The sequence below is a fragment of the Equus przewalskii genome, chromosome 8 (genome assembly GCF_037783145.1).
Source record: "Equus przewalskii isolate Varuska chromosome 8, EquPr2, whole genome shotgun sequence".
NCBI lineage: Eukaryota > Metazoa > Chordata > Mammalia > Perissodactyla > Equidae > Equus > Equus przewalskii.
In genome coordinates this window covers 71,055,099-71,078,665 of record NC_091838.1, presented here as the reverse complement: position 1 = coordinate 71,078,665, position 23,567 = coordinate 71,055,099, and the positions used below count along the sequence as shown (strand labels likewise).

General features: G+C 48.7%; 1 long non-coding RNA gene across 7 annotated transcripts in view; it reads right to left on the bottom strand.

Annotated features, from left to right (window-relative positions):
- Positions 1-23,567, bottom strand: part of LOC103567818 (uncharacterized) — a 225,307-nt gene that overhangs the window by 58,782 nt on the left and 142,958 nt on the right. For all 7 annotated transcript variants that reach the window (XR_011543203.1, XR_011543200.1, XR_011543202.1 and 4 more), the window contains one exon: positions 17,368-17,499. This is a non-coding gene — a long non-coding RNA (uncharacterized lncRNA). The remainder of the gene's footprint in view (positions 1-17,367; positions 17,500-23,567) is intronic.

The window sequence follows — 23,567 nt, the reverse complement described above, 5'->3', positions numbered from 1 at the left end:
AAATGAGTCCTGGATTTACAGTGAGGCCAGATATGCAAACAGGGGCATTTCAAGGCCCTCATTTCCCTGCTCATAATTAGCCGCCTTCGAGCTATGATGAGAATCTGAAGACATCGCAAAACAGTGACCTTCTCGGGCAGCTCCAATGAGAAAGGATTGCTTCAGCGCCCATCAGAGGGGTCTGGCATGTGAGCACTGACTGAGATCTTCGATAGATCAGTGAACCTTCTGTTTTGAGAGGAGGACAAACTCCCAGAGAAAAGATATTCAGTCTGCCTCGCTACTCTCAGTACATTCCATGTGCACCTACTATGTGTCAGACGGGCGTGACGTGAATCCTGGGAGGGAATACATGCAAAAAGACACAATCCCTGACCTTGAAAAGCCAGGGCACCCCTCAATGTCTTCAGACAAAAAAACCTTACGGTTCAATTAATGTTTGCCTGTTGAGTGAAATTTGACAGGGGACTATTAAATATTTCTAGCATAATGGTACCTGTGTCTTCCCCAGGACATAGAGAAGAGGCCATTTAATGCAACAAATATTTTAAAAGACAGACATACTTTGTTATTTGATGTGTTTCTGACTATAGCTAAAACAATTTTTAATTATGGAATTTCGGAAAATCTTGTCATTTCTTTTACCATACTTATTGGAAGATGATTATTATTTCTGTTGAAATATTGAATGCTTTTCCTTCTTTTCCATACCCTTTGGTTAAAAGAAAGTGTTTCTGCTAATGGAGCAAGCAGACATCGAATATTTTATATGCTTTTGAGTTATGTAACTTAATATTGGGATACTTCATTTTTCGCTTGATTATGTCATTGATAAAATGGCAATGTGTATGAATGTTAGTTCAACCATATATTTATAATGTCTGGGAATACATAGCTATAATTCTCTGGGAGAACTAATTTGACAGTGTTCATTAGTTTGCAAAAATCTAGTGCAAGAGCTTAAATGTCTAAATGAATACTGAATGAAAAGAACATCTTGGACCGACCTGGGCTTCCAGTTCCTAGACAGACCTAGCTGTGGATTTTAGGCCCCCATCTCATAGCAAGCCGCTAAACCTCATCGAGGGATTGGAAGGAACAAAGACATAAAGCCTGGGCGTGCTCAGCATTTTGCCCAGCATGGTGAGCGCTCCATAAAGACACTCATATATTCTATTTTTACCATTATCACCACCATTATCATCATTACTGAGGGGTCCATCATGGAGACACCATACCAGAACAAGGCAAAGGAACTTAGGAGATGAAATGGAGCTAACATTTAGGAGCTACAAGAGGTGATGGGGCAGCCCAGGGAGCAGACGGAAGTGAACAGAAACGACTCTGGAGAAAGAACCCCAAAAGGAGTAAGGAACAGGCAAGAGGAGAGGACCAGTTCTTTCAGGAGCCATCTCAGTGAACACACCAGAGCCTGCAGGGCACACCTTTCTGCATCAGTTTCCTCACTGATAAACCGGAAGAATGGTACCCAGCAGTGGGGAGGCTGCATTAGTCAACATTTGTAATAGCTCCTGGCACACAGTAGGCCCTCAAGAGATGTTACTTCTGTTCTTGCTACTCCCTTTTTGGATCAAGAAGCATCCGCTCTGAAACGGGAAAACAAACCTACACAGAAAGATAAATCCACCTAAATGAAATCTAGCCAAGTGATGATTAAAAATTCCTGGGAGCAACTGAGGACCGTTCCCTTATTAATTGGGTTCAGAGATATAAAGCACTACTCAACGAGTTTTTGCTCCTTAGAGGAGCAAATAGGACGACCGTCACCTGGCAAATTTCTAATTTACACTCCTTTGGGGAGACCAAAAGGATCCACACGTAGGAAGAAAGTTCTCCCCTAAAGTTTTCAAAGGTAAACAATCACCAGCTTCCTTGGAGAAAGGTAAGCTGTGTCAGCTGTTGTCACTGTAAGCGGCATGACGTGCAGGCCCCCCTTTGTGTCTACAACAGACTTTATTAAAGATCAGATGTGGGAAAGCGGATAGTGGCGTAAAAATGGGTGAGTGTCCATCGGGTAAGAAGTTTCGCACGGTACTGCCCGTGCAAGGAAAACACAGCAGACATTTAGTTGAATAATGGGGAGGCATCAAAATTAAACATACACGTGCAGAAGCACACCTACACACACAACCACATGCTGATTACCTTCCCATTATAATATTAAAGCACACTCTTTGCTTAAAAAAGGTACAAAGTAAAAGCTTCTACTTTCTCACACCTTCCAATCACGTTTCCCGGAAATGTCTGTTAACAGGAAATACATACCCTTCTCAGAATTTCTTTCATGTGTAGATAAATATGCACATGTACTATATTGTTCCATCTTGTTTTTACAAAGTGGGTTAAGTCTATACAAAAAGTACTACAATTTTTCTTCTTCAATTACCTGCTCATGGACACCTTTCCATATTAGCATATAGAAATTTATCTATTTAAATTCCTCTTTTTACTTTTCATTTTGAAATAATTTCACACTTACAAAAAGAGTTTAAAAATACAATGAATCCCCAATGCCTTGCAATTTCTCAATATTGATATCTTCTATAATCACGATGTAATTATCGAATTGTATCTGGAAATTAATGCTAATATAATACTAATGCTTAATCCAGAGATTTTATTCAAATTTTACCAATAATGTCTTTTTCCAGTCCAGAATCCAACCAAGGGTCACACATTGCATTTGGTCGTCACGTCCCTTAGTCTCCTTTGATCTGGAATCATTCCTCAGTCTTGCTTTGTCTTTCATTTTTGAAGAATACTGACAAGTTAGTTTATAGAATGTCCCTCTATTTGGTTTTGTCTGATATTTCCTCATTATTAAATTCAAGTTATGTGCTTCTGGCAAGAAGACCACAGAAGCGATGGCTGATTCCAGGGATGGGGTGGGAAAGCACAAGATGAGCCTGGACCATCTTGTGGTGCCACAAAGCAAGGCAGTGCTCAAAAAATGATGGAGAAAGGTCAAAAGGACATAGAACCCAACTTGAAAGACATCCCAATGGCCGCATCTAGGAAAAGTTGAGTAACAAATTAATCGTAGTCATGGATTATAACCAATATAACAAAATAAGAATCCATGAGTTCAAGCTGATATAAACAATTGAATTTTTTTAAAAATGGAAAAGAAAGTTAAGTTCTTCCCTATGTTAAAATTCCAATTGAGAAATGTAGAAGGATTGATGGAAATAGACAACTACTGTTTGGCAAACGCCACAGTAATAACAGTTTCAGACAAGGATTATCGGTGGATGCTAAAATTAGTTACGTGAAAGTAATATGAGAAATGTGATATTTATACGGTATCAAAGTATGTCCTGATAAGATACTTATTAATTGTAAAGGGAGAAACAGTAACGTTACAGTGGAGAAACCTGGCAGACACCACCTTCATCAAGTGATCAAGATAAACACCATCAGTAACGGGACAAGCCAACACCATGTATCCCCTGATCTGATGCACTGAGGACACAACATCTCATTCTTCTTGGTGACTGCTGAGCATGACACTGTGGGTCAGTGAGGCTGCCCTCTGGGTTCTGCTATTTTATCAATGCTGTAAAATGAGTATCTTTTGAAACTTGCTTTACTATTTCTAGAGGACAGACTGCTGGGCCAAAGGGGGCACACACTCTAAACTTTGAAAGGTCTCGCCAAACCTTCCTTCACCGAGGTTGGTCCAATTCCTCACCACCTCGCCCGCTCCAGCCCCGCGTGAGGGTCTCCACTTTCCCCCACCACCATCCAGTGTCTTAACCTCCCAGAACACCTAATGCAGGAGCAAGGGCAGCCAGCTGAGTCTGTGTCAGCTCCTGGGCAGAGGCGGTGAGTACAGGAGGAGCCAGCAGAACCGGGAGCATGGGTGCATCTGGACATGGAGGGATGTTCTGAGGTTTAACAAGGTTGGGGCTCCAGGCCAAGCAGGAGTCAACAGCAGTACGTGTACAAAAAAGCACCCGGGAAAAGACGACCAGACTCCAACACATCTGCAGCATGCCATACACATTTGCTATTTGGGAATGGCTCAAGAGCTTGGACTTGCACAAATCCCCACCTGGCCTCAGCTCCAGGCTTCAACAGTAACTCCTGAGATGTCTAAAATAATCCAAATGTAGGAATGAAGTTTGCCAATCAAACTTTTTAATGATAATCATCAACCTTCTGTGTTGCATTTTACAACCCACTTCACGTCACTTCACGTAAATTTCACAACTTTGAGGAATGCATTATTACCTTTACAGGTAACAAGTGCAGAAACAGAGAGGGGAAGTAACTTGGCCAGGGTCACACAGCTAGGGAATCAGAGAGGCATTTGGGATTTGGAAGCCTTGCTCTGAGTTCATCTGGAAAGCAGTCGTTCTCCCGGCCCAGGCTTCTCCCTCACGGCGGACTATTATTGTACTAAGGACACACAGACACTATCTCATTTCCTCTCCACAGCCACTTGAGGAGGCAGGTACCATTATTAGCTTCATCTTGCAAAAAAGAAACCTGGGATTTTGCCCAAGGCCTTGCCAGCAGTAAGGGACAGGGTTAGGACTCCCACCGGCTTCTGTGACTTTCAGGCCTATGTTCCTAACAACTGCGCTGCTGGGGCCCTTATCTACACTTCTAAGACCTTGCTGAACGCTGCCCGCCCCCAGGCCATCAGCAGGCTGGGCAGAGGGCAGTGAGGGGAACAAGAAGAGCTGGTTCCCTCCATCTCCTGCCTCCTTGCAGATGGATGAAGGGAGAGAAGGTGAAGAAGAGCTGGCTCCTGGACCAAAGTTCTCCGCTCTCCCCCACCCAATAAACCCCGCAAAACACGGTCACTGATCACCCATGGCATACAAGCTGGCTGGATTCCACAGACCTGCTTTATGAGCTAGGCTGGGGCAAGACAATCGGTGTGTAAAAAACAAAATGATGGTTCAATACCAAACAGCGACATCAGTGATGGTGAGCACAGACGAGACCCGCAGCTGAATGATAACGAAAGGGCTGAGAAAGACAGGGCCCAGGAAGGCCTCAGACATGACGCTGCCCAGAGTGAGCCCCAGGACTGAGTATTTGCCCCCTCAAAGTTCTCCCCGGCTGCGTGGACAGGAGCAGGAGCAGCCACTGCTGGAGGCCGGGAGGAGGGAGAGCTGGGCAGACGGGGAAACTACTAACAGCTACTAAACTCCCACTTAGGGATCTCATTTACCCTCCCAAACAATTCCCTAGGTAGGCATTATCTCCATGTCACAAACGTGTAAGTGAGGCTCAGAGAGGGTTAGTACCTTGCCCAATGCACCCAGCTATTGATGATTAAAAAAATAAAGTGGTCAAAAAGCCAGAATACAGGGGCTGGCCCTGTGGCCAAGTGGTTAAGTTTGTGAGCTCCACTTCGGCAACCCAGGGTTTCTCTGGTTTGAATCCTGCGCGCGGACATGGCACTGCTCACCAGGCCATGCTGAGGCAGCGTCCCACATAGCACATCCAGAGGGACCTACAACTAGAATCTACAACTATGTACTGGGGGCGCTTTGGGGAGAAGAAAAAAAAGAAAGAAGAAGAAGACTGGCAACAGGTGTTAGCTCAGGTGCCAATCTTTTTAAAACAAAAACAAAAGCCAGGATACAAACCAGATATGCCTGGAACTAACGTCAGGATCTATCTCCCACACAGGCTTTAAGTTTTCATTGTAACTCACAAGAGCCAAGGGAATTTTACGGTACAGAAAAATCCAGAAGATGGGGCCTGCTATGGACTGAATTGTGTCCCTCTGCCCAAAATTCCTCTGTTGAACTCCCAACTCCCAATGTGACTGTATTTGAAGACAGCACCTTATGGAGGTAATTAAGGTTAAACGAGGTCATAAGGTGGAGCCCGGATCCCTTAGGATTAGTGTACTTACAAGAAGAGACCCCAGAGAGCTCTCTCTGCGCTATGTGAGCACACAGCAAGAAGGGGCCCGTCTACAAGCCAGGAAGAGAACCTTCGCCAGAAAATGAATCAGCTGGCACCTTGACCTTGGACTTACCAGCCTCCAGAACTGTGAGAAAATAAACTTTTGTTGTTTAAGCTACCCAGTCTATGGTATTCTGTTATGACAGCTCAAGCTGATTAAGACGGGGCCCTTCCGTAAATCAGACCAGTGGCTTGATTTTTTTTTTTTTGAGTATGTCCTCGTAACTCATTTTGAGCACAGCACCCAATACCTTTGAAGTGTCTGATTATAACTCATACACATGAATGCCTGTACTACTCTAAAACATCCAAAATCTAAGACATTTTCTAAAAAAGAAACGAATTAAACAAAAATATAAGTCATAACCTTTGTTTCTTACACTCTGTGGTGGGTTGAACTGTGTCCCCTAGTTATTTTGAAGTCTTAACCCCCAGTACCTGCAACTATGACCTTATTTGGTAATAGGGTCTTGGCAGAAGGAATCAAGTTAAGATGAGGGCATATGGGATTAGGGTGGACCTAAACCTTATAAGAAATGGGCAATCTGGACATAGACGCATGGGAGAAGAGGCCACTTGAGGATGGAAACAGAGACTGGAGCGATGCAACCATAAGCTAAGGAAGGCTGAGTATTGCGAGCAACCACCAGAAGCCAGCAGAGAAGAAAGGAAAGATTCTTCTCATTCTAGAAACTTCAGAGGGAACTCAACCCTGCTGACACCTTGATCTCAGGCCTCTAGCCTGCAGAATGGTGAGAGAATAAATTTCTGCTTTTAACCACCTGGTTTGTGGTCCTTTGTTACAGCAGTCCTAGCAAACTAACACACACCCCAATAAATCTGCAGAGCCTACTCTGGAATGTTCCAAATAAGGTGCAAAGCAACGTAAGGAAAACGGAATGCAGGTACGAAGGCCAGTTCTTGACGCAGTTGATCATCATAATGATCACAATCAATGAGAATTCCTGAGGAATATCATGATTTATCATCAATCACACTGCACCCCGGGAAACAAAGTTTTGGCATTAGAGTGACAGAAGGATTGTCAACGTGCCTGGTCAGGAAGGCGAGTTCAGACATATTGTGGTGGGGAACGACAGGGAAAATCGGGGAAGGTGAGTTGTTGCTGCTTCGTAGCCACCCCCTTCAGTGAGTGGCATGGCGTCTGAAGGGTCGCAGGAAGCGGGCCAAGGGGCCCCGGCGCAGTGGAAACCCCCCAAGAAGCACCCAGCCCACATTTCTCCTGGGGCAGCCTCACTTCCCCGTGTCAGCACTGCCCTGGTTTATTTCGACAAGGCTGTTTCCACCCAGCCCGGGCAAAGGCCGGAGCCCGACCCACCCAGGGGACTGACTGGTGTTCATCGTGGAAAACCCAAAGCACCACCTCCCTTGCACAGCAGGCTGTGGAAAACGGGCTGCTGGTGAGCCCCCCGGGAGTGCCCGGGGTTGTGGGGTTGTGGGCAAGCAGCGGTGCGGGGGAAGACAGTAAGCAGAGAGAGTAAGGAAGACGCAGGGCTTCCGGGCACCAGGCTGCAGGTGGGCGGTGGGCGGCGGCCCTCGGGGCCTCCTAGTGACAAGCTTGGAAACCCTGAGCTCAGTTGAGCGAAGGAGACAAGGGTAGGAAATACAGAAATATACCTTGCGTATTAATTACGGTTCAACACGGGAAGAGGGAAAATCCTAGTTAACAGGCAGAATTTCAGATAAAGAATTAACCATTTACTGAAAAGGCACAGGGGGATCCGAGAAGCAGACACTGCATGGAAAGGGCACACTGCTTTAGGGATGGGGCATGGTGTGGGATTATCAGAACCAAGAAGGCTGCGGGACCCTGGGGGAGCCCTGGCTGGGGGCTGTCATCTCTGAGAGCAGCCAGTGAAGCTGGTTCCTGGAGTGAGGGACAAAAACCCCTGCAAACTGGAAGCAACTGTCGCTACTGGGACCAAGTGTCGCAGCCAAGAGAAGAACCGTGGCTACAGCAACGGCATCAGGAATAGGAGGCAAATAGAAAAAGTCAAGACCCTCCCCCCTCCCCAGCTTCCAGTCTCCCTTGGAAGAACCAGATCTGGCCACAATGGGCCAGCAGTCCTTCAGGGCCACAAGCAGCAGCCACTTTACACTGGGCAAGCACACGGGCAACAGTCCAAACATTTATGAACAACTAGTAAGGCACAGGCTCTGGGCAATCAGACAGCAGACCAGCCTGAGCCGGGTCACACCAGGTGTCCTGGCTCCCCATCAGCCCTCGTGCCTTCCAGTTCTGCACCAATCCCGGTTGCCTGGCCAGCAGGCCCATGTCACTTACGTATATTGCCTGCCTGGCCCCTGTAGACAATTGAGTTTGAGACCCCTGTGGAAAAGGAGATTCTGCATTGTTTGTGAACTCCTTCACTCCTGTTCAGTGCGCGTCAGGTTCCAAGAAGGTGGGGCATGTGTCTTGTCCACTGCTTTATTCCCCTGACAAACTCTGAAACTGAATGGATGATCCCCTTCCTTGGCTTGCGGACCATGCGAGACACTCCTGGATGATGCAATGCTTCCCTCAAGGGTTTGGTCTACTTGGCGGTGGCAGACAAGAGAATTAAAAAAAAGGGGGGGGTACATTTATGATGGGGTAAAGCCAGGGGGGTTCTAGGAATGTGTGGGGGAAGGGAGGATGTAGTGGGGGTGACATAGAAGGGGAGGAGCAACAGGAAAAGCTTTCTTCAGAGGACAGGAAGCCCAAGAGACCAGGAAGGGCTCACAGGCCCAGGAAAAGACACGCAAAGGCCTGTGGTGGTGCCCCGGTCTGCAAGCATTCTGCACGAAGTTTCTGAGTCTCTGTCCAACTGTGTCCGACTCATCACGACTTCTGCTCATGAGACCACACTGCCCAGAGGGAAAAGTCCAGTGTCCTCAGCCCGCTGCTCTCCGCCCACGTGGATTTTCGGACCTTGCCATTCATTATCTCCTCTTGCCAACCAACGTGGGCGAAAAAAAACAAGTCTGTTCAAAAGTATGTGGATGTGGTAATAGGTTAGAGTTGGGACATCAGGATGAATTCATGGTTAGCTTAATATAAATGCAGATGGATACCTATGGAAATATTTATACAAATGTGTATATACACGGGTTGTATACTCACGCCTATGTTTCACTGCTCTGGTGGCTGAGAAAGCCGAGAAGCAATGGCTACCCAACAGTAATGAGTACATGTGGTACCTGAATCTTGGTTTCTAATACCATTCTCCAATAAAACAAACCAGGGCTCTTTGGAGAAACGGCTGATTCTAGGTCAAGGACAGGAACTATACAAGATGAGCCTGCAATATCTTGTAATGCCGGAAAGTAAGGAGATGCTCAAAAAAATAAAAATAAAACCCGCAATGATGGGGGTATGTCAAAAGGACATGAGCCAAGTGAAAGAGCTCTCAAGGGCCAAAGCTGGAAAAATCTGAGGAACCAAATAAATATAATCATATTGGATTATAATCCAAAGTATATAATCAATATCCATCAGTCCATACTGATATAAGAAAATAAATGGGGGAGAAGAGACAATTCTCCCAGGGAGAAGAATTCCAAATAGTTTGTGTGGATATTCCACCATCAAAGGGGAGCACAACTCCCCACTCCTTAAGTGTGAGCTGTATATAGTTACATCCTTCCAAACACAGTGAGGAAGAGAGGGCGAGGACAGCGTCTTTACTGTGGAGAAATCTGATAGTACTGTGATCAAGGTGATCAAGGCTAACATTAAGAGTGATGATACAATCATGCTGATAGTACATAGCCTTGACATGATGTGATGAAAATGGTACTTTGCCCCTGTGGTCTTCCTCCCCAAACCCACCATCCCTAACAATAAGAAAACATCAGACCAATCCTAATAGATGGACAGTCTACAAAATACCTGACCAGTGTCAAGGTCACCAAAAAGAAGGAAAGTCTGAGAACTGTCACAGCCAGGAGGAACCTAAGGAGACATAACTAATGTAATGTGGTACCTAGATGGGATCCTGGAACAAAAAAAGGACCTCAGGTAAGAACTAAGGAAATCTAAAAAAAAAGGAAAAAAGTATGGGGCCATTCTCAACTATCTTCACAATTCTAAAACTGTTCTAAAAGTAAAGTTTGTTGTTATAAAGTGTGTGGAGGACATGTGGAGGAGAGTGGAAGTGTAGAGGACACAGGTAGAAAACTTTGACACCTGGAATATTTTCTTCAATTTCTGCTCCCCATAATGAGTATCTTATACTACTCCCATTAAACTCTAAAAGAGTTTTATGAGCTTGAAAAAGGAATTGGCGTGAATGTGAAATGTGTGAGCTGGGAGGGACCGTGGCACCCTGCTTTCAATTATAGGTGGGGAAAATGAGGTTCAGAGACCCAAAGCAAATGGCCAATAAAGGCGTCAGCTCAGCGCCCATTGGTGGAGCATCTAAGGTGTCTTCGAGGAGTCACAGACAATAATGCCATCTGGTCCACTCTGCAGACCAGAAAACCAAGGCTTAGAAGTGCCAAGAGCCTTCCTCCCAGCGCAGGGCTGGCAAGTAGCCACGTAGAGACCTGGGCTCAGGTCCCCTTCCTGGCTCCCTGTGCAGTGCCACCTCCCCCACGCCAACCCCCGATGGCCAGTCACTTCCCAATTCCTTCCCACTCCAGCAGGGGCAGCAGGGTTGACACTCAGCGAAGCAACCTCAGGGAGGATGGCACTTAAATTGGCTTTTCTTTCTTTTTCTTACATCTGTCTTTATGAAACTTTTCCTTAGTTCAATATTTTTAAAGATCCCGCATCTGATTTCCCACAGGCTTGAAGCCAGGGTGCCTCTGCTCTGCAACAGCAGAAAAATGCCCAATTGAGTCCTCGGGGATGAACATCATTATGATGCTGGGGCAGGTGGATTCCCTAGTTTTGAAGTTTCACCTTTGAAGGGAACAAAAGAAAATCCTGAGGATGCCTTGCATCCAGCCACGGGTGTTTTCTTCATAAAGGGACCCACTACAACCTGCTCCAGGAGAGTAACAAAACGGGAGAGAAAATGGCTTCAGCAGAAGAGTGTCAATTTCCAGCAAATGGGTCACTACTGAGAGTAGTAACAGGGACCCAGAGCCTCGGCAGTGCAGGCCTTCCGGAAGCCACCTGCATCCTGGAAACAGCCAGGGCACTAGACAGCTGTGTGCCACGTGGGGCTCTGTATTTATTTCATTACAAACCAAGGATAAACCCCACTGGATCCCAGACTTTGTCCAGCTCCCCAAATAAACCTGGGTCCTGGGGTCGAGCAGAAAGGGAAGGGTGGGCACTGGAGAGAAGCCCAAGGCGGGAGGTCGCCTGGAGGGAACAGAGGCATCTCGGGGACGGTAAGAGGCAGAGCGGGATGTGTCCCATTTACTCCAATTTAGCAAGTGGTCCCCTCATTAGTAAAAGCTTCCGAATATTAGCCTTAAGTAAAAAAAAAAAGAAAAGAAAAAAAGAACCTGAAGTTATGGAAAAGCTCATAGCACCAGTATGTGCTTCAAATCCTTTCCACAGGAAGATTCCTTCATTTGCCATCTTGGGGCCATTAGTTAATCTCCATCCCACATATGCTCTGCTCTGAAGAGTAAGTTGGATAATATGTGCAAAGTGCTGGGCACATTATGAGTAATACATTTGAGCTATGATTACTTTTACTGTAATTATTGGTAGTATTTTCCTTATCATACTAGAACCCCCCCCACTAAATCCCACTACTCCTCCTATAAGGACAGTAGCTTATCAGTGGTGCCTAACAGTAGCTGTTAGGATTCCCAACATTTAGCTACTTCAGAAGGCAAACTGATTGATTGATTGACCAATAGAATGTAGAAATGACTGAAAAAATGAACAGATTCCTGTAACATGGGGAGGGCATCTTAAAAGGGAGGCAGCCCAGCAGGTCACAAAGAGCAAGATCAGGACTCCAGGGCCCTCTCTACTTCCCAGGAGCCTGACGCTAGGACCACAGGCTTGTTCAATATATACTTAATTAGGTCTGAGCAAGGAAGCAATGAAGAGTGCAAACAATCAATTGGGCACAGCTTAGGGAAAGCCTGGAAGTCAGGAGGGAGACAGAAGAGGACAGGAGAAGCTCTTATGGTTACTTGATTCCGGCTCCTCGTTTTAAAAGATTGGGGTGTGAAGTTTAAAGGCGGGAGCTGGGGTTCAGCATTCAGAGCAGCTCTGGGGCCCAGGAAATCAAACTGCAGCCTATATGGCCTGAGATGTGCAACCACCATGTGCCTTAGTCCACTCGGCCTGTCGTGACAGAGTACCAGAGGCTGCATGGCTTACACAACAGACAGTTCTTTTCCCACAGTTCAGGAGGCTGGAAGGCTGAGATCAAGCTTCTGAGAGATTTGCTTTCTGGTGAGGGCTCTCTTCCCAGCTTGCAGCAGGCCACCTTATCCCTGTGTCCTCACACAGCAGAGAGAGGAGGGAGAGAGAGCTCTCTGGTGTCTCTTCTTATAAAGACACTAATCCTATCAGAGCAGGGCCCCACCCTTATGACCTCAATTAACCTTAATTACTCCCTTAATTCAAATACAGCCACGCTGGGGGTTAGGACTTCAGCATACAAATAGGTGGGGGGTGGGGGTTGCACAAACATCCAGTCCATAATGCTGTGCAAACAGTTTTTTGAATATGCTGTCTCTGCCCCAGTATTTTATCTGCTCTATTCTTTTCCCATAGCTGGGCACAACACCCGGCTCACAGTAGGAAAGCAGAAGAGAGCAGGGAGGGAGGGAGGAAATGGCTGCATCATGCCAGTATCCACACTAGGTGCTGGGAGGGAGATTTGGTGAGACAGGCCACCATCCCAGGCAGGAGCCTGAGCACAGCCCCGTTATCATCAGATCCCTTTCCCCAAAGGGCACAGCAGAGAGGAAGATCCTCCTGTTCAGAAGAAACAGAGCTGGGAGCGAGGGAAAGGAGACGGCAGAGGAAAAGAGAGGAGAAGACCGGGAGAGAGAGGGGGGAGAAGTGGAGAGTGGAGAAGCAGCAGGAGAGAGTCGAGATACACCTGCAGGGCAGGTTGGGGTGGGGGCAGCAGTTTGAGCGCCTGGATTGAGAAGATCCATGTTCAAATTTGAGATCCACTGCCACCGAGCACAGAGTTCACAGCAGGGCGATCGCTCTGAGTCTCCAATTCGTTCATCTGTGAAGTGCGCTGTCTTAGTCTGCTGCCGGCTATAACAAGATACCACAGACCGAGTGGCTTACACAACGGAAATTTATTCCTCACAGTTCTGGAGGCTGGAAGTCCAAGATCAAGGTGCCACTGGCCGATTCAGTTCCTGGTTTGCAGAAGGCCGTGTTCGGGTTGCGTCCTCACATTGCAGAGAGCAGAGAGAGAAGTACTCCCTTGAGTTTCTTCTTATAAGGGCATTAATCCCATCATGAGGGCTCCACCCTCATGACCTCACCACCTCCCAAAGGCCTCACCTCCTAACACCATTGTACCAGAGTTAGAGTTTCAACGTACGAATTTGAGGGGGACACGAACATGTAGTCCCTGACAATGGGGATCCATAAAGCCAGTCTCCATCCCAGGATTTCCTTCAGAGCAAGGAAGGTGGCTTTTCTCTCCTGTATTTCAGGTGCCCTGCATAGCGGGAGGCGGCAGCTTCTCAGTAAATAGTAGTGGAATAAAAGAAAAGTGAAAAGACGAGAACGAATTTTACAAACTGTAAAGTCCTAAGCAGATGGCAGTGCTTACTTTGTTTCCCAAAGCAGACTGGGGAGCCCCTGAAGGAGGAGCCCTTCTTGCATCATTTCTGACTTTGTAGCCCAAACTCAGTGTTCTAAAATTTAGTCAATCTGAGCAGACATCCCTCAAGCACATCCTGTGCGCCCGTCATGATGCCAAAAGCTGGGGCTCGAGAGAGAGGGAGATGCAGAACCGGCTCTCAAAACTTTTACACTCCAGAGAGGAGAAAGTCGGATGCTGCTTCTGGAGACAATGAAACCCACCAAGGAGATAAGAATAAGTGAAGATTTCAAAGCCTGGCCTCTACTATTAATTATAATAATTACCAGCCATAATGATAACCGTGGTAGTTGTTGATCTGTGTGGCCGGCTATTGGATAAACTGAACTAAAAGAGACCCAGAAACACTTTCGTTTTCAGGGGGTGGCCCGGATACTACTCCCTGCCTCTGAGTAAGGCCATCGAAGGCACCAGTGAGGAAGCTCGGCGTCTGCTGGGGTGACAGATGTTATCAGAAGAAATAAGATTAGGCACATTTTGCCCCAGACTTACAAATCCCTCCTCTGCATTTGCCCTCACCTTCTGGCATTAATTGAACTCGGTCTTCACTACTAAAAATAAACACCAGGTCAAATGCAATGAGCCAAAAACCTCAATATGAAACCACAAGCAACAGACTAACAGTAAAATGGGCCAACACCAGAGGTTTTTTTCAAAATACGTTTCTGTTTAAGCGTAGAGTTCCGAGTGGGCTGGCAGTCCTTTCAATACTGTGGATGCTGAATACAGGAAGCAACCTTTACATACGCCTGGCTAGAGACCGGGGCTGGCTCGAGTCCACAGACAGGCAGGCAGGAGCTATCGAACGCCCTCTCACCACAGACCAGAGAGGGCCAGCTTGGCAGGAGCCAAGAGATGCTCCCTGGGGAGGTGGGGCCAGAAGAGGAGTCTGAAAGAGCAAGGTGAGGGTCATGGGGGAAAAGTCAACCTTGGGCACATGGCCCTCCGCTGGTATGAGAGAGAACAACCCTGAGGAGGTCAGGAACTACCCACGTAAGGAGGTGGAAGAGAAGCAAATAACAAGGGTGCCCTTTCATTGACCCTTTCCTCTGGCCAAGTTCTGTGATCCTCAGGACCAGCCCGAGTCGGGATCTGTCCATTTTGCAGCTAACAAAAGAGAAGCCTGGAGAGCAGTACAGGACTTGCCCAGGATCACAGGAGGAGTGGGAAGTGGGGCTGGGGTGGAATCCAGGTGTACCAGTACCTCTGTTCCATGCCAGGAATAGTGCACACGGTCCAGGCCCATGCATGGGAAAGGGGTGGATGTGCTCCAACTGGCCTGCAGCCCAGGTGAACTGATTTCTAGGCAGGGATGTAGGCAGTCGGGCTCCCAGTGAGAGAGCAGTGCCTTTAGGACAGGTAGGACCACATGCTCAAGCACAAATGCCTGGGCCTCCTCAGAGTCCCTATCGCAGACCAGCCCTCCTCCAGACATGCTCAGGACTGCGGGTCTCCGAATCCTAGCATCTACCCCTTCTCCATTGGCCTACTCCTAGCAGCTGAATTCTAGGGAGATTCCTTTCCCGTCACCCCTAGACAGACCCGCCAAGCCTCTCCTCCGTTCACAGAATACAAGCAACACTGCTCACTTTTGCGCTATGGCATCAAGAGACAGTTGTTCCAGCTTTCAGACCCTCCAACCTGGTGACTCGAGTCCCACCTGCCCTTCCCCCGCAATGGCAACAGCTCGCTCCAGCCCTCCAGGCGCTGCAGGGGGTGGCGGCCACAGAAAAGGCTGCTGCACTCATGAGAGCATACTCCTGTTCCCAAAGCTGACTGCCTGGACCAGGAGGTGGGCTCCCGAACCAACTCCAGGACTGGCTGGGTGCTCGAGGGCCAAAAAAGGGATGCAGCACTTCCACAGGAAGGCCTGTCAGCTGTGCTCCCTGCAGAGGAGGTCTGACACTAGAAGCGGGAAATGAGATAACGAAATAAAAACAAACGAGGAATGTGAGTGCACTGGGGTGCTGAGTTCCACAGGATGGAAAGGCTCCTTCATTGCTAATCAGCTCAGCTCCTGGTAGGTCTTATTCACCTGCATCTTTCCAGAGTCTCAAGAGGCAGCATCCACTCCAGGAAGCCTCCCCAATGGATGAGGGCCCCTCCTCCCGGCCTCGCATCCATCCGGTGAACCTGGAGCATCCTACGTGTGTGTCAGTCCCCCACCTAGAACGAAAGGAAAGCCCTCACCCTCTCCATCTCTGTGCATCTCGCCACTGCTGAACACCACAGGTTAGAAATACAAATGCACTGTGAAAGATTTAAGGCACAAGAGAAAAGGTGACACAAGAAGCACAAGGAGCACAGTTCTCTGCGACCCTCGCAGTTCTGACTTCCCTAACATCTTCTCACCAGCCCACACTTTCCCACTCACCTTTCCATCCTGTAGTTTTCAAATCTGTGGTAGGAATCATGTTACTCTTTTTTCATCATGGTATTTATTCTTTTCAACATCTTGTTTAAAAAAAAAATTGCAACTGACCTCATTCTTTGCTCCAAATCTTTAAAAACTTTCTTCTTTTGGTTTGCTCTCTTTTCCTCTCGATTCCCTCCTTTTCAATCATTCATTCATTTGTTCTTTCAACAACCACAATGGGAGGCCCAACCCTGGGGCGTCTGGATGTATAAGACAGTCTTTGTTCTAAGCAAGCTCACCAGCGGCTGGGGGCACAGGGAGGGGAGGGGGGAAGAAATCTTGCAGTATGATGGAGGCATGCCCTAAAAGCCCACCAGCAGTCCAGGGGAGGGAGCAACCAGCTCTGCTGGGGTGGGAGGCTATGCATGACCCTCTGTGAAGGATCCACATACCAGCTCCCAGGCAGACTTGGTGGTAGGTGAAAGGAAGAGAGAAGAGCAGGCCAAGGACTTGAAATAGCCTGCTGCATGCAATGACCACTAAATGGTGTAATTAATGAATTAAAAAGAAAAAAGACTTCCACTGTGGAGCATCTCCTCCTCCATGCCAGGCAGCACGCTAAGCTCTTTATCTCCACTATCTCGTTCAATACCCACAACATCCTCCTGAGGTGGGTGCTAATACCATCCCTATGTTACAAGTGAGGAAACCGAGGCTTAGAGAGGTCCAGTGATTTGTTCAAGGTGAGGCAAGTGGCAAAATCAGGAAAACCGGGGTCTGCGGGAAGCCCTAGGTTGTAACCTTTACCCCAGGCAGCCTCAGACTCGGTGTGGCTGGGGCGTGCAATGCAGGGAGGCGGAGAGGGAGGAAGAGATCACACGCTGGATGCCCCCAACGGTGCTGTGACTTGATCACGTAACCCCCACCTCACCTTCTCGTCCTCTCCCCAGTGTGGTCTGCACGTGTCTTAGCAAGACAGCTGGAGCATTCTCCACCTTCCACCAGGAGGAGAGGAGTGGGTATCAACCTAGGAGGTGGTGGGCTCCTTCCTCAGCTAGGGACAGAGGGAGCGTTCCTGAGGCACGACATCCAGGCGACCATACGCCAAGAGCTGGCTCCTGTGCGTCCACATGAGGTTATGGGAAGCCAGCTTCCCAAGCACCTTGGAGCAGCATAGGAAGCCAGGCCGAGAAGCCGAGAACCACAACCCAAGTTGTGTTGCAAGCAATCTCCACTTCCAAAAGCCATTTTTGGTCCCCTAAGGCCCAAGAGGAGAAAATCTCTTACCTTAATTCTCCAAATCCTAAAATACTCCAGCTTTAGTTCAGGGAAGGACAGCTCTGAAGTCCCTCTGGAGTGCTGAACGGATATGTATTTTTTCCAGATTGAAGGCACCTAAATCCCAGGTGTAACAGGATTCTAGAAACACGCAAGAAAAAAACAGGGAATTATTAGTATCAATGCTTACCTTGAATAGATTTGGTAATGAGACGTTTCGTTCATTTAAAAAATTAGAGCTGCACCTTTCCTACATGCTAAGTGGGAAACAACAGAAGAGCAGTCATTTACTGAGCCACTATGATGTGCCAGGCCGTTTAATCCCGTGAGATCAGTTTTGATAGCTCCATATTTGAGAAGTCACATAGGTGGCCAGGCCGGAACTGATAGTCAGGTCCTCCTGACTCCCAAGCCCCAACCATCGACCCCCACGAAAGCTTTGGATTGATCTGATTCCAGGAATTCTGAACAGAGGAGAATGAGAAACATACACAGAACTTCATTCTGAGAATGGCCTGTCCCTTGATGTACAGCCCATTCTGCAGACAGCGGATTATGTGAATCATGGGCGCTCATCAGATTAACTTTGTTGCAGCTTTATCTGAGCCCAACACTGTCATCCAGTAACATGTGATCAGTGGACATAACGCATTACTTAGGGAACGAAAAATGTGGCCTCACCAGGGATTCTTATCCTAACTGATCATCAAGAGGGCTACAAACGAGGTACCCAAAAAGGGTGGGACAGTGTGGGGAATGGGACAAGGGGCCGCCCCTGGTCTTAGCAGCTCTGGGAGGACCTCCTAAGATACCCCGAAGTAGGGCCTATGCTCAGCAGGGTGGATTCAGTCACTGACCTTCAAGGGATCATGCGGCACCCACAGAAAGCCACACTATTACAGTTACAACAAGGTAGTCCTTTCTCCTTCCAGATCTCCCTTCCACTCCCCCGCCAAAACCCCCATCATCTTGGCAGCCAAATCACCAAGGGGACGGGGCTTGGCGAGCACAGATCCAGAATAAAGAACGCCGACAAGTTCTGGAAGGGAATTTGCTGTCACGTCTAGGAACAGCTGGAGAATGTCCTTGCCCTACCGCTGAGAGCAGAGGCCAGGCAGCCTGGATTCCCCACCATCACTTCCCTCGCTCTCCTCCAGGAGAAACTTGGCCATTTGCTACTCTGAGGCCCTCTGGTTGGTTGTCCCTCGCCTCCCGTGGATGTGGCCAGTATCAAGGACAGACCTCCAACAGCTCTGCGAGCCCCAGAGAATTCCCGTCTCCTCCCACCCAGCGCTGCTTTAATCCATCCCGCGCTCAGCATCCCAGTTCCCAGCAGGACGGGCTGAATTCCCTTCACTCAGAGAAGTCTCCTTGACTAGCAACTCTCTCAAAAAGATGCCCTGCTCAGCACATCCGCGTGCCTGCCGTGGGCAGCCTCCCACGCTTCTCAGGCATTTTGACCAGGAAAGCACTTTTTGCCTTATTGTCAAAATGCATTCGCTTCATTACCCAAAAAGGGCAGCAGCCCAGCTTCTCAGTTGACTGTGGGCTCTTGTCGGACTGCCTGGGTTGGTGTCCCAGTTCTACCACTTAAAAAGTCTGCTTAGGAGCCTGTGCAAGTTACTGAAGCTCTCGGGGCCTCAGTTTCTCATCTTCAGGGTTTCTTCTTAGTGTTAAGTGAGAATCTTTGCAGAGCTGGCACGTAGCCTGGCACTGTACGAACATTTAGAAATGTCAGCTGTTACTAATACCACTTAAGCAAATACTCAGGCCTTACCTTCTAAGTCTACTCCCAATATTAAGGGGAAAAGGTCTCCCCTCTTACTATCTCACCACCATGACGTAGTCGGTGCAGGTGCTCAGCGCACGGGGCTAAGGGAACAAGTGAAGCCAATGCACATGGAGCCAAAGCCTGAGGTTTGAATCAAAGGTGTGCTCAGCTCGTGGCCTGGTTCTAACCCTCACCTCTCAGTTTACGCATCTGCGAAATGCGGTGGATTATAACACCCATCTCCCAGGTATGCCTTCAGGACTAAACAAGAGAGTGCATGCAGGAGGTGCTCTGTAAACGATAAGGTCCTAGAAGAATGTCATGAATCGTAACAATGGCGCCATTCATGAGCCCGCCCCATATAGGACACTTTGGTGACAAATACCCTCCCAGGACCTCAGTGAACACCCGCAATGACCCCAGGAGGTCAGGTCACAAGATGACCCTCATCCCCATTTTACAGATGGGGAAACTACAGTTCAGAGACGCTGCAGAGGCTGCCTGACATCAAACAACAACTCTGTGGCTGACTTGTTGGTGTGCAACCTCAGTCCCCTCCTCCGTGTAGGGGGCCAGCAATAACAGAATGTCAGCCCCTGCAGAAAATCAACCTCTGTCCAAGGCAGCCGAACTGATTAATGTTTTTAATTAATGTTTTAAACCACACACACGGAGCAATGTTCCGTGGAAATGAAGGAGCTAAAATTTCTAAGTTTCTCCCAGGAGTCGGCCCCGCCAGAGTCTGGCTGCCAGAGCACAGGCGGAGCGGGTCCCGGGCTGGCCAGGATGGTCAGAGTGAGAGGGTCACGGCCTGGCTTCAATGCGCCAAGATAGGCAGTACAGTAATTCTCACCCATAGAGACTAGCCACGGAGAAAGGAGAGTGGCCCAGCACAGGGTGACAGGACTCACGCGGCCACTCCACCTCAGGAATCCAGCAATCCCAGCAGAAGAGGGAGCAGGAGTGCAGGGGGAGGCCCCACATGCAGCATGTGCCCAGGGCCTGGGCCTTAAGGGTGAGGCAGCCCCTGCTCCCAGACTCTCTGCCTGACACGCTACCTGCTCTGTGGTTGATGGAGATACCCTGCACCTGGATCAGGGAGCCACGGGCTTTCTTAGGATGCTGACAATACTTCCCTGATGCAGCTCACGACAGCGGAAGACCAGTGCTGGGGCCCGACGCTGTGCTCTGATGGAAGAGGAAGTCAGAGGCAGATGGGGGCCCAGATGCCAGCCCCCTGGCTGCTGTGCTCGGGAATCTTCCTTGCTCTGCTGGTAGAATTCCAAGTGTGCCACAGTTCAGAGTGTCTAATCCTCTCCCATAACCCAAAAGGCAGGGATATATTATCTTCCTTTCTCCAATGAGAAGGAGAGAGACACGGAGTGTGACACACAGCATTGAATAATTAACCGCCAGCTCCGCTAAGAACAAGGCCGCCTCAGCATGGGGGCAGCTGGCCTTGAATGGCACCTGGATGTTGCCTGGGCAGTGGGGCCAAGGCACACACTGATGGCAGCCAGGACCAGCCACCTTATAGGCAGGGACCCTGGGCTGCTCGGCAGGAGACAGAGCTAGCTGTGAAATGAGTGACTGCACTGGATGCTTGACCTGGAAATCGTCAGCGCGCCATCCGTTCCCTGCACACAGACCACAGAGGGGGACTGGGGCGCCTATAGGAGCAGAGGATAGGACAGCTCCCCCAGGAGGCCCCAGGGCGCAAGCCCTGGCCTTGGGATGTGTTTGCTCCCTCTGGGAAAGGACATAAACACAGGTACTCGTACGCCTCTCCTGGAGGGTCAGCAAAGCCGGTGAAAGCCTGGGGCCTGGCTCACATGCTTGCCTCAAACTCTATGAGATCCAGCAGGACTGAATGCAGAGGCAACATGTACAGACTCAGGACACAGGCTGCCCAGGTCAGAGCTAGTCCCCACCAGTTAACAGCTGTGTACCCTAGGTAGTCTACTGAACCTCTCTGATCATCATCTAAAAATCAGGGCTGGTAAGAGCTGTTACCTTCCTGGACTAGGGTGGGGACGCATTGCAGTATACGCAAAATGCTTAGCAATGATGTCTGGCTCAGAGTCTCTTATTCTCGGAGTCTAACTGCTGTCCTTTTTCCTATTCCCTGGCAGGCAAATTAGACAGTTCTAATTGCATCCTAGCTCCGCCACCTCCTGGAAAGGTGACCCTGGGCTGATCGCTTGACTTCCCTATGCCTCAGTTTCCTCTTCTACAAAATGTGGGCATGACCACCAGCCAAACGGGACCACCAAGGATGACAAGGCACGTAGCTGAACAAGGGATGCAATCTGAGCTTTCGCGAATGGAGGTCCCAATCCAAACGGAGGGACACTCTACAAAGCAACAGACCTGGGCTCTTCAAACACGTCAAGGTCAAGAACAGCCGGGAAATTGTTCGAGGAAAAAGGGAATCCATGGAGACAGGACCACTAAATGCAGCAGTGATGTGGAATTGGGAAAAAATAGTCCAAAAGGACATTATTGGGACAACTGACGAAATTGTGTGTGGCCTGTGGATTAGATAATATAATTGCAGCAATGTTAAACGAGTTTGATCATTACACATCAGTTACGTAAGAGAAAGTCCTTGTTCTTAGGAAACACATGCTGAATATTTAGGGATAAAAGGGCACGTCTGCAACTTACTCTCAAACGATTCAGAAAAAAATTGTGTGAGTGTGTGTGTGTGTGTGTGTGTGTGTGCGTGTGTGCAGGGAGTGGGGTGGAGTGAGTTAACAATTGTGAATCTGGGCGTACAGCAGTTCTCGCTACCATTCTTGTAATTTCTCCTGCAAGTTTGAAATCATATCCAAATAAAAGATGACGAAGAGCTGGGAGCAGGTCAGCAATAACAGGCCTAAAGGGCTGAGTGTCAAACCATTCATGCAGGACAAAAACATAAACCTTTCCCACAAACCCCGTGCCACCTGATGTACAGATGTTATGATTTATTGTGTAGAAAACTACAAAGGATAAAACTGAAATTTAACTTGAACCACCACCCCCTCCCACCAAGAAAAAGAGAAATGGATAGCTACTTCTGTTACTGCGTCCTGGGGCCCGGTGTATTGGGCCCACATCCTCGCCATCCAGCTGCGTGCGAACCAGGAGAGGTACCCTGGGGGCTGGCAGAGGCAGCATCTATGTGCCAGGCAGGATAATGAGAGCTCTCTGCTTCTTGAGTCACTGGATCTTCACGAGAACCCATAAAGCAAACTCAACTGTTAGCCCACGTCACATTGCAGGAAACTGAGGCTAGAGGAAGGCTCTTGCCCGGGTTTTCATCCGAAGTGTGGGTGAGCTGGGACTGGGGCCCTGGCTGCCTCCCCAGGATTTCCACAGGCAGAAGGGAGGCAAGCACCGCAGGCCAAAGGAGCAACCAGCACCAAGACCAGCCCTTCTCCTGAAGCCAAGGCCCCAGACCCAGTAAAGCTGAGGTCTCAATACAGCAGGAAGCTGCAAGGTGCCCAGACCCCAGCCTCGCTGTCCTGTGTCCCTTACCAGTGCAGGCCCAGCCCTGGTCACAGCAGCCTCACAGACATACATCTTCTTTTCCAAAGAGTTCAACAATGCACAGATGGTCTCTGGGAGACTCAACAAACAGGGGACACTGGTGGCACTGAGGAAAAGGAACAGGGGTCTGGCGACCGGGATGTCTTCATTGAAAACCCTTTGATCCCTTCTGGGTTGTGTCTTGTGAATGACTTACCTTTCCAAAGAATTTTCGTTTCTTTTTTTTAAAATACTAAGGAAGAAAAAGAAATCGACCCAGTTACTGTGTGAGCCTGCTCTGGGATTTTGAGTCAGAGACTCCTGGGTTCCAGGCCAAGATACCCTGCAAAAGCTGCATGCGTGGGTTAGACAGCATTTGGCAGCACCGCCGTGGGGAGGACTGAAGGAGATAATACGTAAAAATGCTTTGTAAACTGTAAAGTGCCGTGCGAATCTCCCCGTTGAAACAGAGGGTGCGGTGGCGGCCGGGGGAAGAAGTAGGCTTCTGAGGGTCCACTCCACCAGATGGCTTTCTCTGAAGCGTGGAAGCATTTCGCCTCCTGGGCTTCCACCTCAAAACTTTGCTTTTTGTATCTACACTTACAGGCAACTTTCCCTCACAAACATCCTTTCCTCCCCCCTCCACCCCGGGGGTGTTAAATTATTAAAACAACCCCCAAGGTAAATAGTTTTCATTTCTCCAACCCCAAAAACCTCCCTTCCTGCCGGCATGCTTCTGGTCTTGTCACCCAGAACATCAAAGCTTTGCTTTCGGTAAGAGCCTCTCGGATTGCTTAGGTGACATGTGCAGATAAAAACAACCCACCACACGCCAGGCTGAACAGCACCTTCTCGGTGCCCCCCGTGGGGAGGCAAGTGGGCTGGGAAGAACTGTAGGGGCAGACGCTTTGCAGAGAGTCAAATG